The 17,851-nt window shown below is 32.3% G+C and overlaps 1 long non-coding RNA gene and 1 pseudogene across 1 annotated transcript; both read left to right on the top strand.

Annotated features, from left to right (window-relative positions):
• The first annotated feature begins 2,874 nt into the window (after positions 1 to 2,874).
• LOC140838517 (polyphenol oxidase I, chloroplastic-like) lies at positions 2,875 to 4,868 on the top strand (annotated as a pseudogene).
• A 6,629-nt stretch (positions 4,869 to 11,497) lies between these two features.
• On the top strand, positions 11,498 to 13,894 carry LOC140838516 (uncharacterized). Its single transcript, XR_012119609.1, has 2 exons — positions 11,498 to 11,981; positions 13,096 to 13,894. It is a non-coding gene; the product is annotated as an uncharacterized lncRNA (long non-coding RNA).
• The last annotated feature ends 3,957 nt before the right edge of the window (positions 13,895 to 17,851 follow it).

Raw genomic sequence — 17,851 nt, 5'->3', positions numbered from 1 at the left:
TCTCAGGGACGAAGTTATCAGACGGACACAACTCTGACATAAGTTGACACATGTCATTGTAATTGCGCTCGGACATGTTGTGTTCATGTTTCATCTTTAGTAACCGAGCGAGCACAGACAACACAGTATGACCGTGTGGATTTCCATCCCAAATTTCTTTTTCGGCTGATTTAATGCATTCATACAATGATTTAATATAACTGTTTGGACTTTCAGGATCTTCAGGAACATTATTTATTGTTGGATTTTCTTCACCAAAATTCACATTCTCATTTTCTGGGTTCTCTTCAAAGTTAACATTTTGTTGAAGAAAATTCAAAAATTCCGGAGCTGTAGTTTGAGCAGTTGGTGGTGCTACACGAGACCTAGATGACGAAGGAACTTCCATATTAAAATTAGGAAAGACCGGGGGAATATAATCCTCTCCATGAAAATACCAGTTGTAATAATCCGGTACAAATCCATAACGACCGAGATGTACCTTCACAGTATCTTCATCTAAATATGTTTGGTTCTGACATTTTTTTCTATTGCAAGGACAACGGATATTTCCATCTAATAAACACTCAGGATGACTAAGTGCAAATGCTACAAACGACTCTACACCAACACAATATACAGCCGTTACAAATCCATTCTCCAACCGATGATACATCCAATTTCTATCGTTATCCATTTTATCCTACAAAATAAAAAGTACGATGTATTTTACTTTTCAAATTAAATCTTGTATGTAATATTAGTCATTTTCAAACAAATATGTATATCATATCACATTATTATAATGACGTGTCATAATTTATTTTGTTTAAAAACTTTATAGACTTTTATACTTGTCGTATCTCTTACCGGGAGTGTGGGATGTCGTCTTAACATCCTCCTAGGATTTATAACAAGTTTTCCAAAAAATTATTATATACATACTAACAGTTGAATTGCAAAAAAACTTACTTGAGTAGAAGCAAAAATCGTACACGAGAGAAGACTTGTTTATCGCTCGCAAATGTGAGCGAAGGGAGAGGAGAGGTGTGAAGAAAATCAGTTGAAGACGCGACAATTTATAGACACATTGCTAATAGCGACGGATTTTCAAAATCAGTCGCTAATAGCGACAGATTTTAGAAACCGTCGCCGATTCAGATCGGCGACGGTTAACTTTGAACGTCGCCAAAAGTGACGACGGTTTTTTTAAAAACGTTGCTATTTTTGAAGATAACGACGGTTTAATTAAACCGACGTTAAATATAGCTACGGTTTTTTTTTTCGTCGCTAATATAGCGACTATTTAATATTAAACTGTCGCTTCACACAAGCGACGGTGTTTAATAAAACCGTCGTCTGTTTAGTTTAGCGACATTTTTTGAAAATTTGTCGCTATAGTAGCGACGGTAGGACACAAGACCGTCGCTTTTGTTTAACCTGTTGCACAAAATAGCGACGGGTGTGTGGAACAGTCGCAATAATAGCGATCGGTTTTATAAAACCGTGGCTATTATAGCGACGGTCTTTTAAAACCGTGGCTATTACAGCGACGATTTTTTAAAACCGTGGCTATTTTAACGACCGGTTTTATAAAACCGTTGCTATAATTTAAAAAGCGACGGTGTATATAAGAACCGTCGCTATATAGCAACGGAAAATAAAAACCGTCGTTATTTGAGCGACGGTTTTTCATGAAAGCGTCGCTAATCATACCGTTTTTTTGTAGTGAATCTCGCTGGCCGAGGTTCACGAAAAGTAATCCATGTCTAATCTGCATCAACCCAGCACCCCGTCCGTTCGATAAAACCACCGGGGCCGTCGAACGGAAAACCATCTCCATGTTCCAATCTCGTACAGTCGTACTATAGCACCAGAGGAACCCGAGTATCGGAATTTAATCGGCACAAATTTTTCCCATTTCTCCATTGCAATCGCGAGACTTAACTCGTGTCTGAAAATTTGAGATCTCTCCAGCCTGGTTGCCTGGCTCTCATAGCGAGATGACATGTTTGATATGTGAGTGTTTTTATGTTTCAACGAACCGTCGTAGTCTATGTTAGAATTTGAGGTGATCATAAGATCTGCTACCCCACAACGCACGAAGTCTAAATAACAGCTACACTGTTTCTTGGTCAAGAAATCCATCGATTTTGTGGTTGTAATAGCTTGATTGCTTTTTTATGGCTGATTCTAAGTTGTCGTGGAAGAAATCGTCATTTTCTTGTGAATCGAGTTACTCGGGTTGTTGTAGTTAATGTATCCAAGAGTTCCAGCCTCCAGGTATTTCTTCAACACAATCAAGCCATTTGCATGCATGGTTTCCTCCTTTAGAAAGTATTCAGGTGATGATATTGAGTTCGACGAATGCAGAGCAAAGAAGAAAAGATTGTATGAAGAAGCAACTTTGGAGGTCATGATTTCAATTTCGACGTGTTTTACATCTTTCTTTTCATATATTAATGAAGTAATTGGTAGATAGAATTGCAAAAAGAATGATAAGATTAACCAGCATCGGAGCGTGATATATTCAAATAATTGGTTGGTTTAAAGTATCGAATTTTATGGGCCATGAGATCCATTAAGATTTGAGAAGCCCAAAGAAAGGTATCCATCCATACTATATGATTAAAAAATGACAAAAACTTGTGTGAGACGGTCTCGCGGATCGTATTCGTGAGACGGATCTCTTATTTGGATCATCCATGAAAAAATATTACTTTTTATGCTAAGATTATTGCTTTTTATTGTGAATATGGGTAGAGTTGACCCGTCTCACAAATTAAGATCCATAAAACGATTTCACATGAGACTCACTCTTACAAAAAATATATATTAGTATTAAACAGCTGACAGAAGCCCATTTCCCAAATCCTCTCTCATCCTCATTCCTCGTTGTATAAATAAACCGAAACTGAAGCGCATTACCTCATCCCAAGCCATGGCTTCTCTTCAACTTCCATGCACCCACTCCACTTCCTGCTCCGACCACCACCGTGCCTCTCCTCGCCGGATATTCCCCAAGCCATCACACTTCACTACCCGTTCAAAGCGCACCCACCGCCTGCAAGTTTCTTGCACCGCCGCAGCAAACGGTGGCCAAAACCAGAAAGAACCGTCCTTCCAAAATGTCGAAGCTGCTTCTGAAGGGAAGGTAGACAGAAGGAACATGCTTATGGGTTTAGGCGGCCTTTACGGCGCTGCCAACCTTGTTCCTACTCCGGCCGCCTCAGCCAATCCCATTCAAGCACCGCAACTAGACAAGTGTGGCACCGCTACCAACTTGAATACCGGTAAGCAGCTAGACACCAGTTGCTGCCCCCCTATAGCAGCGAGCATCATTGATTACCAACTCCCTCCAGTTTTTCAGATGAGAAGAAGGCCAGCTGCTCATAGAGTTACTCCTGAATACATTTTTAAGTACAATTTAGCCGTCGATCGGATGAAGCGTCTCCCGGCGGACGATCCACGTAACTTCATGCAACAAGCTAACATCCACTGCGCTTACTGCAATGGCGCTTATGATCAACCTGGGCAAGGCACACTGGATCTTCAAGTCCACAATTCATGGCTGTTCTTTCCTTTCCACAGGTGGTACCTTTATTTCTACGAAAGAATCCTTGGAAAACTGATTAATGATCCCACTTTCGCGTTACCATTCTGGAACTGGGACAATCCTAAAGGCATGACGATCCCACCCATGTTCGTAGATCCTAAATCTGCTATCTACGACGCGAAACGCAACCAGAAAAATTTGCCTCCCGCTGTGATAGATCTTGGCATGACCGGGAACACCGACCCTCTTCAAGTTGTGGCCAACAACCTTACTGTAATGTACACAGAGATGGTTCGTAGCAACTCTGATGCGTATGATTTCATGGGCAAGGCTTATCGGGAAGGAACTCCAGTTAATCCAGGTCCTGGTGCATCCGAGCGCGGCTCTCACACCGCTGCCCACGTTTGGGTCGGAGATCCGAGAGAGCCCAGCGGAGAAGACTTGGGTAACTTCTACTCAGCAGGACGGGACTCTTTATTTTACTGTCATCACGCAAATGTCGACCGAATGTGGACTCTTTGGCAATACTTTTTGCCTAGCATCAAAATTCCGGAAAAGAATATTACAGACCCCGATTACCTCAACACTTCGTTCCTGTTTTACGATGAGAATGCGCGGCTCGTTCGCGTCGCTGTGAAGGACTGTATAGATAATCTGAAAATGGGATTCGAATACGAGAGAATCGATCTTCCATGGTTGGACTACAGGCCTCCACCCCAAACTTCTAAGGCTAGAATCGCAAGAATTGCCTCTACGGCACCGAAAGCGGAAACTTTGTTTCCATTGAAGCTGGAACAAGTTGTCAGGTTCGAAGTCACCAAGACCAAGAAAGGAAAAGCCGACGAATTGCTGGTCTTGGAAAACATAACACTGGACACATCTAAATTCCTGAAGTTCGATGTATTTGTGAACGATGAAGATGACAATCCAGGGAGCTGGACAAGGCCGCTTATGCTGGAACTTACGCACAGGTGCCACACAAAACGAATACCCCATCGGCCACCACTTCAATCCGGCTGAAGCTCACGGATTTGTACGAAGACATGGACCTCGCAGATGATGACTCTATTGTTGTGACCTTGGTGCCTAGGCACGAGGGCCCTGGAGTTACCATTGGTGGTATCAAAATCATTGAAAATCCTACCAAAACAAGTTAATTATCAGGTCCCGGTTTCTTCTTTCGAAGGTTCCTTGGGTTATCGTTTGTATGAATAAAATTTCCTTGGCATGCACCATTCGCCCTGGGGTGCTCTTGTTTGATTGCGTGTATCAATCGTATCGTTTTCTCCATCTTTTTGCTATGAATAAACTTTGTATTATTATGTTCGAATCACTTTTGTCTGCTGCTCTTTTTCCTAAAGTTGAAATATCTCGAAAGGGGCTTATTTATTTAATAAACTGTAGAGTAGAACAAAGGCGAGTCCCGCATAGAGATGGACATCTCCAAGAGCTTCTCATGTCTGTGTGTCTAAAAATTACATTTAGTTCCTCAACCAAAACAAAATTTACAATTTGTACCACACATTTGTCTCCATGACCAAATATATATTGCTACATCAGATCTACAATATATGTATACTTTTGTTTTACATGAGTCATCTTCGAGTTTCCACGTAAATATGTTCGGTTTTGTTAATGCTCCTGTGTCCACTCAAGACATGATGCGTATGTTTATTTAATATGGATTAATATACATGATTTATCTCTCAAACACATGGAGACGGGAATATTAGTTATATAATTAACATACACGAAACATATTCAACTTTCTTTCCGGCAAAGTGTGCAAATTAAGTGTTTCTTTATTTATTATTCAACTTTCCTTCTTGCAAAGTGTACAAATTAAGTGTTTCTTTATTTATTATTCGCTTGGATGTACACTACACACACCCACTTTACAAATTTCATTTTTAATAATTTTGTGGTTGAAATATTAAAAATATGGGTCAAAAGTAGAAAAGTTTTGTAAAGGCGATCATATTTCGACAAATTCAAAACATTTCACGATAATTGCCCCCACGTGGTGTCAGTGGTGGAGCCACATGGATTGATACTCGGGATTTAGTCTGGATAGTACATTTTATATAATTTTAGATCAACATGATATTATTTTGAGTAGATTAATTTAAAGTATTAAAAAAATTTAGAGTTTAAAATTCTAATCCGAACAGAACAATATTTCTGACTCCACAAATGATGTTCTTGGCTCTTTGGTAAGATTAGGGCCATAACCCAAAGATCCCATTTATTCATATCATATTTAAACCAAAAGCTTACAGTACTGAAGCTAAGCTTAGGATTAATAAATAAATCGATTTTAAATTTCTTTGTCGACACATACTCTTTCCATGCTGGTTTAGTTACACTTACAATATTACGGTAAAGTTGTGTTTGCTTATGTAACGATGTATGGTTTGTTTTTATTCCAACTCAAAATATATATCTACATTTCCATATTCTAATATCACATGTCGATAAAATAAGAAAAAAAAAAAAAAACAAGTTCGTATATATAACAAATCAACTCTATGAATGTTTAGAAAAACAAATATGTATCTTATGAGAAGGTCTCGATCATCTTTTATTTGTCAGACGAATCAACTCTTCTCATATTTATAAAAAAAAATTGACATAAAAAATAAAATTTTTTAACGACTCGTCTAAATAAAAGAACTGTAACACAAAATGTACTTATAAACCATCTTACAACAGTTATGTATGGAAAATAACATGGCTATGTCTCGAATTTGAATGCAGGTTATTTGACTTAAACATATTTTTGTAACCTATACCAAAAAAAGCTCTAAAAAGTCGTCGATCCGCGTCGAGTTTCTGAAGCATTCTTCCACTTTTGTCTAAAAATTTAGCTCGTGAATCGAAGTGGTTAGGTGGTCGAATTTTGCATCGAGGGTAGGTGTGTGCGAATGGGACTCTGAGTCAAATTTAAAGGAGCGTAGAATATGAATTATGCATAATTTATTAATCTGATAGATGACATACATATGTATTATTATAAATAAATAATGTGTACTTTACGATACGTCGTGTTTCATGTTTTATTTTTTAAATTATATACAAATGTTCAGCGTAAAACTAAAATATGTTTGACCATATATTAAAATCATTAGAAACAGTCATATAAAATTTGGCATGGCAGAGAGTTAATTAAAATTTTTTATTCGTCAGATACGTTAACACCGTCGTATTATAATAAAAAATAATTTTTTCAACATAAAAAATAATATTTTTCAACGAATTAAATTTATCTTATAAAATCGACACATTTTTAACGCAGACAAAGTCGATATGGACTAAAATCTGAAAGTACTGCTATATCTTGGTTGATGTTGATTTGCATATCTATAGTATGGTACTTTATTGATAACGATATTTATAATTGGGTTAAGACTCGAGATAGGTGACGTACATTTAAATATTTGGAATTTAATTAAATTAATCAACTCTTGCTGCAAAAGGAAAACGATAAAAGAAAATATTTTATATTAATTATTAGCACGCAACTATTTTTTTAAGCTATCAATATATTTTTATTATTAATAAGCTGTAGTTATAATTTTTATGATTGAAATTCACAAAAGAACCTAAAATAAATTTGACCAATTTGAGAATTATTCGTTCTGGAAAATGTAGAGTGGATCAATCAAGGGGCCTGTTTCTTCACTTCTTCCAACCGCCAACGATAGGATTCGTGCCCATTATCTTAAACCAAACTTTCTGACCTTATCCATTCAAAGAATTTATTACTCGACTTTAATTAGATCTGTATATGTGAGACGGGCAATCCTATCTATATTCACAATAAAAAGTAATATTCTTAGCATAAAAAATAATATTTTTTCATGGATGACCTAAATAAGAGATATTTCTCACAAATACGACCCGTGAGACCGTCTCACACAAATTTTTATTTTATTTTTATTAATTAAAAAGCGTGAAGATTGAAACTTAGATAAAAAAATCAATTTTAATAGTCAGTTGAAAAAAAAAAATTGTCCAAATTTATTTATGCAACTTTCAGATATTTTATCTAACCAATGTGAGACAACTAACACTGTATGTCAATATATAAAACTCTAAAATATTTTATATATAAGTCGATATGCGACAAAACTTTCAATAACATGTCTTTCAAACTGTTGGAAACGAAATAAGATATTATTATTCAATTAATAAATAATTATTAATTGAACGGAGTAATTATATTAATTTAATTAAAAATTGTATACGGGACGTCAACCTAACTCCAATACATACACGTGACTGGTCGAAGTTCACCTAACTCCATCGCATATCGATCGATCGATCGTAATGGGCAATCGATTCGATTTTCAATGTACAGAGTTACTAGCAATCATTATTTTTTTTAAAATAATTATTATTCCATGTGGTCTGTCACATTGTTATTATTATTATTTTTTTGTTATAATAATTTATCTCACTTCAATCAAATCAATAATATAAAACTACGATATTATTCTTAATAAATAATATTATTAATATTCTATTAATATTTTAAACAATGACAAAATGATAATATTGTATTATCTCAAATTTAATCAATAAAATCAATTAAATCAAATATTATCTTAACTATCATTATTTATTTATTTTTTTATTACAAAATGTTACTTATCTCCATATTATATATTTCATACAATGAACTAAACGGTATCCTAATAGGTTGTAGGTCTTTAAAGTGTAGAGACGTAAGTATAATTTTGGTTTTTATGACGAGCTAAAACAGAAATATCAGGAGATAATGATAAACATTATCTATATATATGAGTCATGGTTCCCAGATCTCGCGTTATCACGTTTCCTATTCTCTCCCCCATTTTCTAGGATTCTCTAAAGAAAAGAGCGTGTAGATCTGAAAGATCAAGGCACAGTCTAAAGAATTCAAATATATGGTTTCAAATATGCTTCCGCTTAAGTTTTTCAGTCAAATTTTTATGATTTAGTACGATAAATTATGCAGTTTATGGGTTTTTCCCCAACAAAACCCGCCATCATTTGGCTCTCGTGATTGTGAATAACTCCTTCAATTTCGGTCAACTTGATAACATTACCGAAACGATTAAAAATATATTTGAGGTGGTCTTATTTAATATAAACTATGACTATCATCACCATCACACACAGTCATGCTGTTATATAAATCTCTTCATAAACATAAACAATTTTAAGTATTTTAAAGATAATTTTTAAAATAATTATTTAAAAAACGTAATTTGTTAAATTTTAAAATTTACTATCGTTTTGTAACAATGTTATGGAAGAAGCATGGTATTTAGTGTCATATATAATAAAGACCAAATCGATGAATAGATTTTCCACACCTTCTTGTAATAATAATAAGGTATAGATGATATAATGACAATGACGTTCACAAAATAAAAGATAACGAATTAAAGACAAGGATAATGACATGATCTGGTTGCATTTAATTGCGCTGAATTTATCCTTATCTCCTCCTCTTATTTGCATTTGGTTTGGAATTGTATAATTTTAATTTGAGTGATTCTCATGTGAGACCGTCTCACGGATCTTAATCTGTGAGACGGGTCAACCATACCCATATTCACAATAAAATGTAATACTTTTAGCATAAAAAGTAATACTAATTCATGGATGACCCAAACAAGAGATCCGTCTCACAAATACGACCCGTGAGACCGTCTCACACAAGTTTTTGTCTTTTAATTTTTAGAAATGTCTTTTAGTATGTATGATCAATTTTTGTAAAAAAAAAAAAATTGTTGATATTTTGGTTTTGCTTGACAAATATTTTAAATATTTAGAAAACTTATAAATGTGGTTGGATAAGATTTTATAAAACTTTTTTCCAAAAATAATTTTTTTTTAAAATGTTCTGCAAAGTAGGCAATAACTTGTGAGACGGTCTCACGAGTCGTATTTTGTGAGATAAATATCTTATTTGGATCATCTATGAAAAAATATTATTTTTTATTCTAATAGTATTACTTTTTATTGTGCATATCGGTAGAGTTGACACGTCTCATAGATAAAGATTTGTTAGACCGCATTACAAGAGACCTAATAATTAATGGAATTTTTTTTAATGTTTTTAGAATAATCAAACACGTTTTCATGTTTTTAGCTTAGTTGAATAAAATAATAATTGCTGCCAATTAAATAACTGAAAGATAACAAATGTTACTTTTTAGGAAAAAACAAAAACAAAATCCCGCATTCATGTTGTCCACAATTTGAAATGTTGTAAAAAGATTACACAGATCGAAATTCACTCGAGAAAGCCCGAAGAAAGCTATCGATCCATATTATATATTCTTTGGACTTTGAGCTCGTATTTGGGCCACCTAAGGAATTTCAAACGGACCTACTTCGAAACATCTTTTAGTTGGACTTATAAATTCGCTAGAATATATATATATATATATATATATATATATATATATATATATATATATATATATATATATCATAAATATGAAAAAAATATTTTGATACAATGAATTAAAAAAAACATAAAAAGACCAAAAACAATGAACCCATAGCTTGCAGTTTAAGAAATTGATAAATTTAATAATTCATGAACACTTGATAAATACATTTTTAGAAGGATAAAACATCTAAGAGGTGTGATAATTTTAATTTAATGATAAAATATACTACAAATTACTTAATTACCATCATTTATTTAAATGCATTTAAGTTAATGTTAAATGTTTATTAAATACATACATATATATACACACACAAATAGTTACTAGGTCCCTTCGATATGAAAAAGATTATAAAACAATAAAGAAAAAGGCAAAAATCAAATTTGACCGATGATCATCTTTGAATTAGGGAGAGAAATTGTTTAAATAATTTCCAAAATAAGACAAAAGAAACGAAAATTATTCTTTAGGACCTATATACATATAAATAATATATATATAGCGTAATTTAAGCATTGAGATATGCAATTACAAGATATTGATAACAATGAAATATAAGTTTTTGTGATAGGGTTAATTTTGTCATTACATGTCAATATATAAATTTAATCACTCTTGTTAAAATCATACAAAACATTCAACATATTATCTTATCATTATATTTATCCTTGATTTATCCTTATACTGTATATCTCTTACTTATCATATCCTATGTACAAAACTGTACCTATTAGTACATATAATTGTAATATCTTGCGCTACCAAATAATAATATAATTATATCTAAAATTTTAACAAATCCAAATATTATTAAAAAAATGTGTTAATTCGGGTGAGTTGGGTCGATTTAGGCAATAATACTATTCAAAAATTGCTCAATCGAATCCGAGCCAACCCGAAAACTCTCAATCCGAACCGAAATCAACCCGATCAACTCGATTTTGATTTTTATACTTTTTTTTATAGAAAATTAAATAAAATTCAAAAAAAATTTAAACACATAATAACAAATTTAACTAATATATATGATTTAAATTTGAAAGTGTAATGGTAAAAAAATAAAATATATTTACTAAATCAAATAAATAATTGTTTAAAAAATTAAAAAAATATGTTCAAAATAAATATTAAATTATGAAAATTTATGATATAAATATATAATAAATATTTTTTCAGACATAAAAAATATAAAAATGTAGGTAATATTAATTAATTATTTATTTTTAAAAAAAAAAATTAAAATTCGTGTCAACCCGAACTCAATCCAACCCAACCCAACCTGATCATTTTTTTTTCGGGTTAGCTATTTGACCCGAACCTGATCTAATCTGAACCCGAAAATCTCAAATCCAAACTTTATTTTTTTCCGATTAAACTGTGTCGAGTTTTGAATCGTGTCTAATTTTAACACTTTTATATTATAACTTGAAATTAATTATTTCGTTCACCGACGACTGATGATATGTGAATTTCACTATGCTAACTAGTTTATGATAGGACAAGTGTACTGCTCTATCTTGAGTACTGCAATCTTTACTTTGTGTGAGCATTGGTAGTACTGCTTGAAGTACAACACTTTTTTTCTAACAACTTGGTGATCAGATTCTTTGTCTATCATTTAATATTTATAAAATGGTCGGGGACAGACCCTCGATTCCTCGGACCCGGTGAACACCTGTCGCCGTAATACAGATGGCTTTGATGCGGCGGAGCTACCACTGTTGTTGGTATCAAAATCAGCGAAGAGGGTCTTTATAAATTAACTACGTTGACCTTGATACCATCAATGGTGGCGGCGCCGCCCTCCAGTACCCGGCCAGCGGTAGTGAATACTCATGACGGAAACCAGATTAGATCAATATATTATTTGTCCGGTTGTAGAATTTGATTGACGATTTTTGTTTGTGTTTTTGTTTGCTGTTTGCCGGGCAGGAAATTGAAGAATCAGAAAGACAGAAAGTGAAGCAGCCTGAAAGAGGAGAGACAAGGTCATACGGGTAAAGAGAATTCCCAATTTTATGTTTGTACTAAATAATTATATTCAATAAATTTGTCGTAGAAATTGTATCGAGGTCGATATATATATATATATATATATATATATATATATATATATATATATATATTTTGATCAAATAATGTTGTTTGCAAAAAAAAAAAAAATCTGCATCAACTTGCCAGATACGAAATCGATACAAATGAATAATTTGATTTTTATATTGAAACGATGTAGATCTCGATTTGATAGTTATTGATAAGAAAACTCGTTAACAACAAATTTAATATTATCATTATAAATTGATTTAATATTTTTACAATTGAAAAAAAAAAGAATGAATATGTTAAACTAAAGAAATTAAGCTAATGAAAATTGTAAATAAACAAATGAAAATAAACTACAATTGACTAATTTTATAGAGAATTTTAATCTGATTTTTCAATAATGAGTTGTGTGTAGTCTTTCTTATTATTCTTCATATTTTTGGAAGTAAGTCTCTTGTGAGACGGTCTCATAAATCTTTATCTGCAAGACAGTCAACACTACTGATATTCACAATAAAAAATAATACTCTTAGCATAAAAAATAATATTTTTTCATGGATGACCCAAATAAGATATTCGTCTCATAAAATACGACCCGTGAGATCGTCTAACACAAGTTTTTTTCTATTTTTGTTTGTATTTGTCCAAATGGTTTGGCCCATCTTTCATGATCACTAGTCGTGGATCATTGTTTAACTTTCTCAATGTGTACGGAGGTTCAACTTCTCGAAAAGTTAGAGATTATTTTGTGTGGATGAGGTTTGTGTGTTTAATGTTTGCTTTGTGATCCACCTTGGAATTTTGTCGATTCAACAACTTTGAAACTTGAAACTTAATAGCTTAGGTTTCTGCTTGAGTTCATGATTCTTCGAGTTGAATCTGATTTGCATTCATTTGATTATGCAATCTTGTGTTCAAAGAATGTCAAGTAAATATTTTTAAGAAAAACTCGTGCCTGGATATCCACTGCTTTCCTCAAGCTCATGACATATGTTGGTATTTTACCATTCGTAGTTTTGTTGATTACTACTCCTTTGATTTCTCAACTGGTTCGCATTTATTTTACAGGAATGTTAGTTGGAGAAATGCGAGGATTTGAGAACTTAAAAGTTCAATGCAAAAATAAATATCTTAATGACTGATAAAAATAAAGTAGATCTCCACATAGGAATGCCACTGGTAAGTCTAAAAGAAAATTATCAAACTTGGATGAAGATGTTTGCAAGCAGCAGAGCAGATACATACGGAGTTCCACACACATGGAGAAGAATTAATACAGATATACTAGGGTAGTAGTTGCACCAACACATTTTCCCATATATTGTGTTTTGATAATTTTTGGATGGAAAATGTGGCCTTTCCGACCTGTTTCCGGCCAGCATTCTAATTGGTTAATCTACAAATAACAATTTTGGTATTTCCAAAAATAATATATGTTGACTACTGGATGAATGAATGCGGACATTAGGCCTGCATTATTATAAAATCTCTCTGGTTATTGACTCATTGTGTTGTCAATATTGTGTTTTTTTTTTATCTATGTTTGATATTTTATAGGGAAATCTCTGCAAAAATTTCGTCAAAATTGCCAAATGACTTGTTTTATATAATGTATTACATAACCAATATACCAGTGTCCTTTTAACTATCATCAAACACAAATAACTTAATAACGAAGGTTGTGGCCAATGTATTATTTATACATTAAAATAGCTAAATCATCAACTTTACTTGAATTTTGTATTGGAAACACTCTTATACAAAAAGTGTCTTTGAAGCCTTCTTTTACAAAATATTCATCAATTTCACTGTTTAATATAGTTTGGACACTTTTTATAAAAAGACCAAGTAAAAATTTCCTCGAAAATTTCTCCTGAGCGCTTGCTGAGATTTGTTCACAATTGCCTGTCAAAAACTCCTATGAGTCATCACACAATATAGATTTGAACTCATTTGGCAATTTTATTGATCTAGTAGCACAATCAACTGAAATTGTTATCTGTCCGACCTAAAACCGGACTCTTTTGACTCCAGGAATCTCATCCTCGAACACTAGAGATCTTCATCATCATACACATTGTCTTCATTGGCTCTTCTACAAAATTTAGACTTGGGTTTTTGTGGTTCTACTGTCTGGACTCATCTTCTGTTTTTGTTTTCTGGTTAAAGGACGAAAGGATTTCTTGTATCTTACAACTTGCCACTCAACAAACTTCCTCAGTCGACAGTCTAGGTGGCAATACAAACCTTGGAACTGTGGTGGATATCCTTTGAATGTGAGGATGGACTCTCTCGTGACTCCTCTATTGAGATGACCGGTGATCCCTCATCAACTTCTGCCTTGGTGATCATTCTCCTGAAAATTCAATTATTGGCCTGAGATTATGTGATCCTCAAGTAGGATCAGGTGATCGTCGAACATAATTAAGCGATTCTCCATCGAGATTAAGTGATCCTCCCATATATGATCGGTTCCCTAACCTAAAGGACTTGGATCCTCGAGCGTATATGTGATCCTCCCTGGCATAAGGTATAATCCTCCGGATATAATCTTTGTAAACCCTACCATTCGTCTCAAACATCATATGCATTGGCACAAAACACTTTTTTATGACTTCTCTGATCCATCCATATTTTTTTAGGCAAAAACTTGTGTGAGACGGTCTCACAGGTTGTATTTGTCAGACGGATATATTATTTGAGTCATCCATGAAAAAGTATTACTTTTTATGCTAAGAGTATTATTTTTTATTATGAATATGAGTAGGGTTGACCCGTCTCACAGATTAAGATCCGTGAGACGGTCTCACATGAGATCCACTCAGAATGGCAAAAACTTGTGTGAGACGGTCTCACGGGTCGTATTTGTGAGACGGATCTCTTAATTGGGTCATCCATGAAAAAATATTATTTTTTAGGCAAAAACTTGTGTGAGACGGTCTCACGGGTCATATTTGTGAGACGGGTCTCTTATTTGGGTCACCCATGAAAAAATATTACTTTTTATGCTAAGAGTATTACTTTTTATCGTGAATACGGGTAGGGTTGACCCGTCTCACAAGTTATGATTCGTGAGACGGTCTCACATGAGACCCACTCTATTTTTTATGCTAAGATTATTACTTTTTATTGTGAATATGGGTAGGGTTGATCCGTCTCACATATTAGTATCCGTGAGACGGTCTCACATGAGACTCACTGTATAAGAATTCCCTGATGATTTTCCTAACAAGTAATAAATTTTTATGTGAGACCCAAATAAGAGATTTATTTCACAAAATTTACTCGTGAGACTGTAACAAAAGTTTTGTGAAAATTGAGATGTGTTTAATTTAAATATTTTAAATGGTGGTTTGCGTTTAATAATTTTACAAAACAAAATTATCGAGCAAAAAGTAGACAAAAAAACGAAAAATACTAGTAACCGATTTTTTATTTATTCAAAAAAGTGAACCAAATTTTTGTAAACGCAATACGAAGCCCACTTTTTATTACTATCAAAGCTCACCCTAAAGCTCTTATTAAATACCTGTATCATTTTTGACACCACATCGCTTTACCCTTAAACTGTAATCAAATTTGAATTGAGCTCATTTAATTTAACTTTTGAGTTTTAATAAACAAAAACTATATTATATAAACATATTTGGTTTGAATTAAATATAGAGTATGTCTCATGTACAACAGTCTTACGGATATAGATATGTGAGATGGGTCGATCCGATCTATCCTGCAGTGAAAATTAAAATTTTTAACTCAGGTCAATATATATTACACAATATACTTTTGACATAAAAATAATACTTTTTTTTTTATTCAAACCAGCATATATTATATAATATTATAATATTTATTTATCACAATATAACAAAAATAATATTTTGAATTGAAAAAAAAAATATTTTTAATGAATTGAGATAAGTAGAACATATGTCTCACAAATTTGACATTCATAAGTTTTTTTTATTAAATATATGTATACCTATTAATTAAGGTAGAGTAACTTATTAATTAAGGTAGAGTAACTGCTTTTGGTGTGGATGAGTATGACTCTTTATTTTTAAACTTCCTCTCACAAAGATTAAACTAAGATCAATAATTATTTTTAAAAATTTTAAAATTATTCATCATTGTATTTACTTTTTCTAATATTTTAGTTTTCATTATTTTTATTCGATTGAGTTTAGATTGTAAAAATATATATGTATCGAATTAAAATATATAAGTCAAACGTTGTTGCCGGTTAATTCAATTCAACTGCATTAGTTTGTTTTCTGTAATATTATAGCTTTCAGGTTTTATTTTGATCAGGTAGGTTATCGGTCAATTTATAATTTTAGTTGAATATTTGCATTTTTGTTTTTAATTTTAATTATTTTTCATTTATTTTGTGAAGTGACGCCAAAATGATCACATGATATAAAAAATTGTTGATGTTATGCTTAATATTTCTGACATGTCCGATGTAACGTACTTTGATGCAAAAGGCTGAAATCGAAAAAAAAAAACTTGCAAATTAATAGACTCAAATTATGAATCGAGTAATAACAAGACCAAAAATAGATAACGCAAAAATTATAAAACCAAAAATATAATTTATTCACGATAGTATATAATATAACTTGAGTTAAAATGGAAATAAAATTATCAAGATTTGAATTTGAGATATCCACACTTCTACATTTAAGTATCATTTTTCGAACATTAGATTAATTTCCTGACGCATACTCATGATAAATATTGGAGAAAATAATTCTTCGTTTTATTTTTTTTATGACGTAATTAAAAATATGCTGAAGTCATAAACTGTGTAGAAGCTTCATTGCATAGATATTTGCAAAATTACCTCTATTTTCTCATTTGGCCAGCTAAAGTTGGGAGTTTTTCAAGTTTAAATGTGTAAAAATGTTTTTTTATCTTTAGTGTAATTATAATTATCTCAAACCAATAAATAAATAAAATAATATACAAATATGATAAATTTAACTCTGATGCATTAATTCTTGTATTTATAAAAGCATAAAAATCTCAAAATTATAATATTTATTTGTTTTTGCAACTAGACCACATTAAAAAATATTAAATATTTATCAAATCATTATCAGACATGCTTAATAATAATTAAAATTTAAAAATAAACATCTAAATTATAAACCTAATATATTATTTTAAAATAAAAAGACATGCCTTCAAAATAAAATTTTAAAAATAAATAGATACGATTAATTGTACTTAAACACACTTAATTAAAGACTTTAATTACGCTTAATTCGGTCAAACTACAGTTTAACCGCTTTTTTCCGCTTTTTTTCGAAGCGGGGCGTTTTTGTCGAGAGCGCGCTTAAGCGAAGCTTAAACGGACTTTTTAGAACAATGTTAAAATTATAGGGCAAAATTTCACCAAGATTTTTATCACTTTAATATGCAATTAGGCAATTTTGCTCGGTTTTTGCCCCAACCAGCATTCGCCCCTCAACGTTGCATATGAAAATCCAATGAAAGTCAAAACTATGTTATATTTGTTGTATTCGTCTCAAATCAACCTATTATGTCTTCACAAAAAATTCAATCAATTGCAGAATTTTTTTCAATTAAATAACATATGTTTGTGTTTGTGAGATGAATTTGTATTAAGGTACCGTATTTTTTTTTTCCTTTTTTGATATAACTTTTGCATATATTTTTTATTCTCGATGAAGAAGATAGAAGGCGGAGGCGAGACTTGAGAGTTGGAGATGATAGAATGCAAACATGTAGTACCCCGTAGGCCGTAACCAAAAATTTTGAGCCTGAGGCTATAGACTCATTTGACTCGTATCAGGTA

The sequence above is a fragment of the Primulina eburnea genome, chromosome 8, assembly GCF_022965805.1.
Source record: "Primulina eburnea isolate SZY01 chromosome 8, ASM2296580v1, whole genome shotgun sequence".
In the NCBI taxonomy this organism is placed as follows: Eukaryota; Viridiplantae; Streptophyta; class Magnoliopsida; order Lamiales; family Gesneriaceae; genus Primulina; species Primulina eburnea.
Note: the sequence above shows the minus strand (reverse complement) of the source record. Positions and strands in the feature narration are given on the sequence as shown.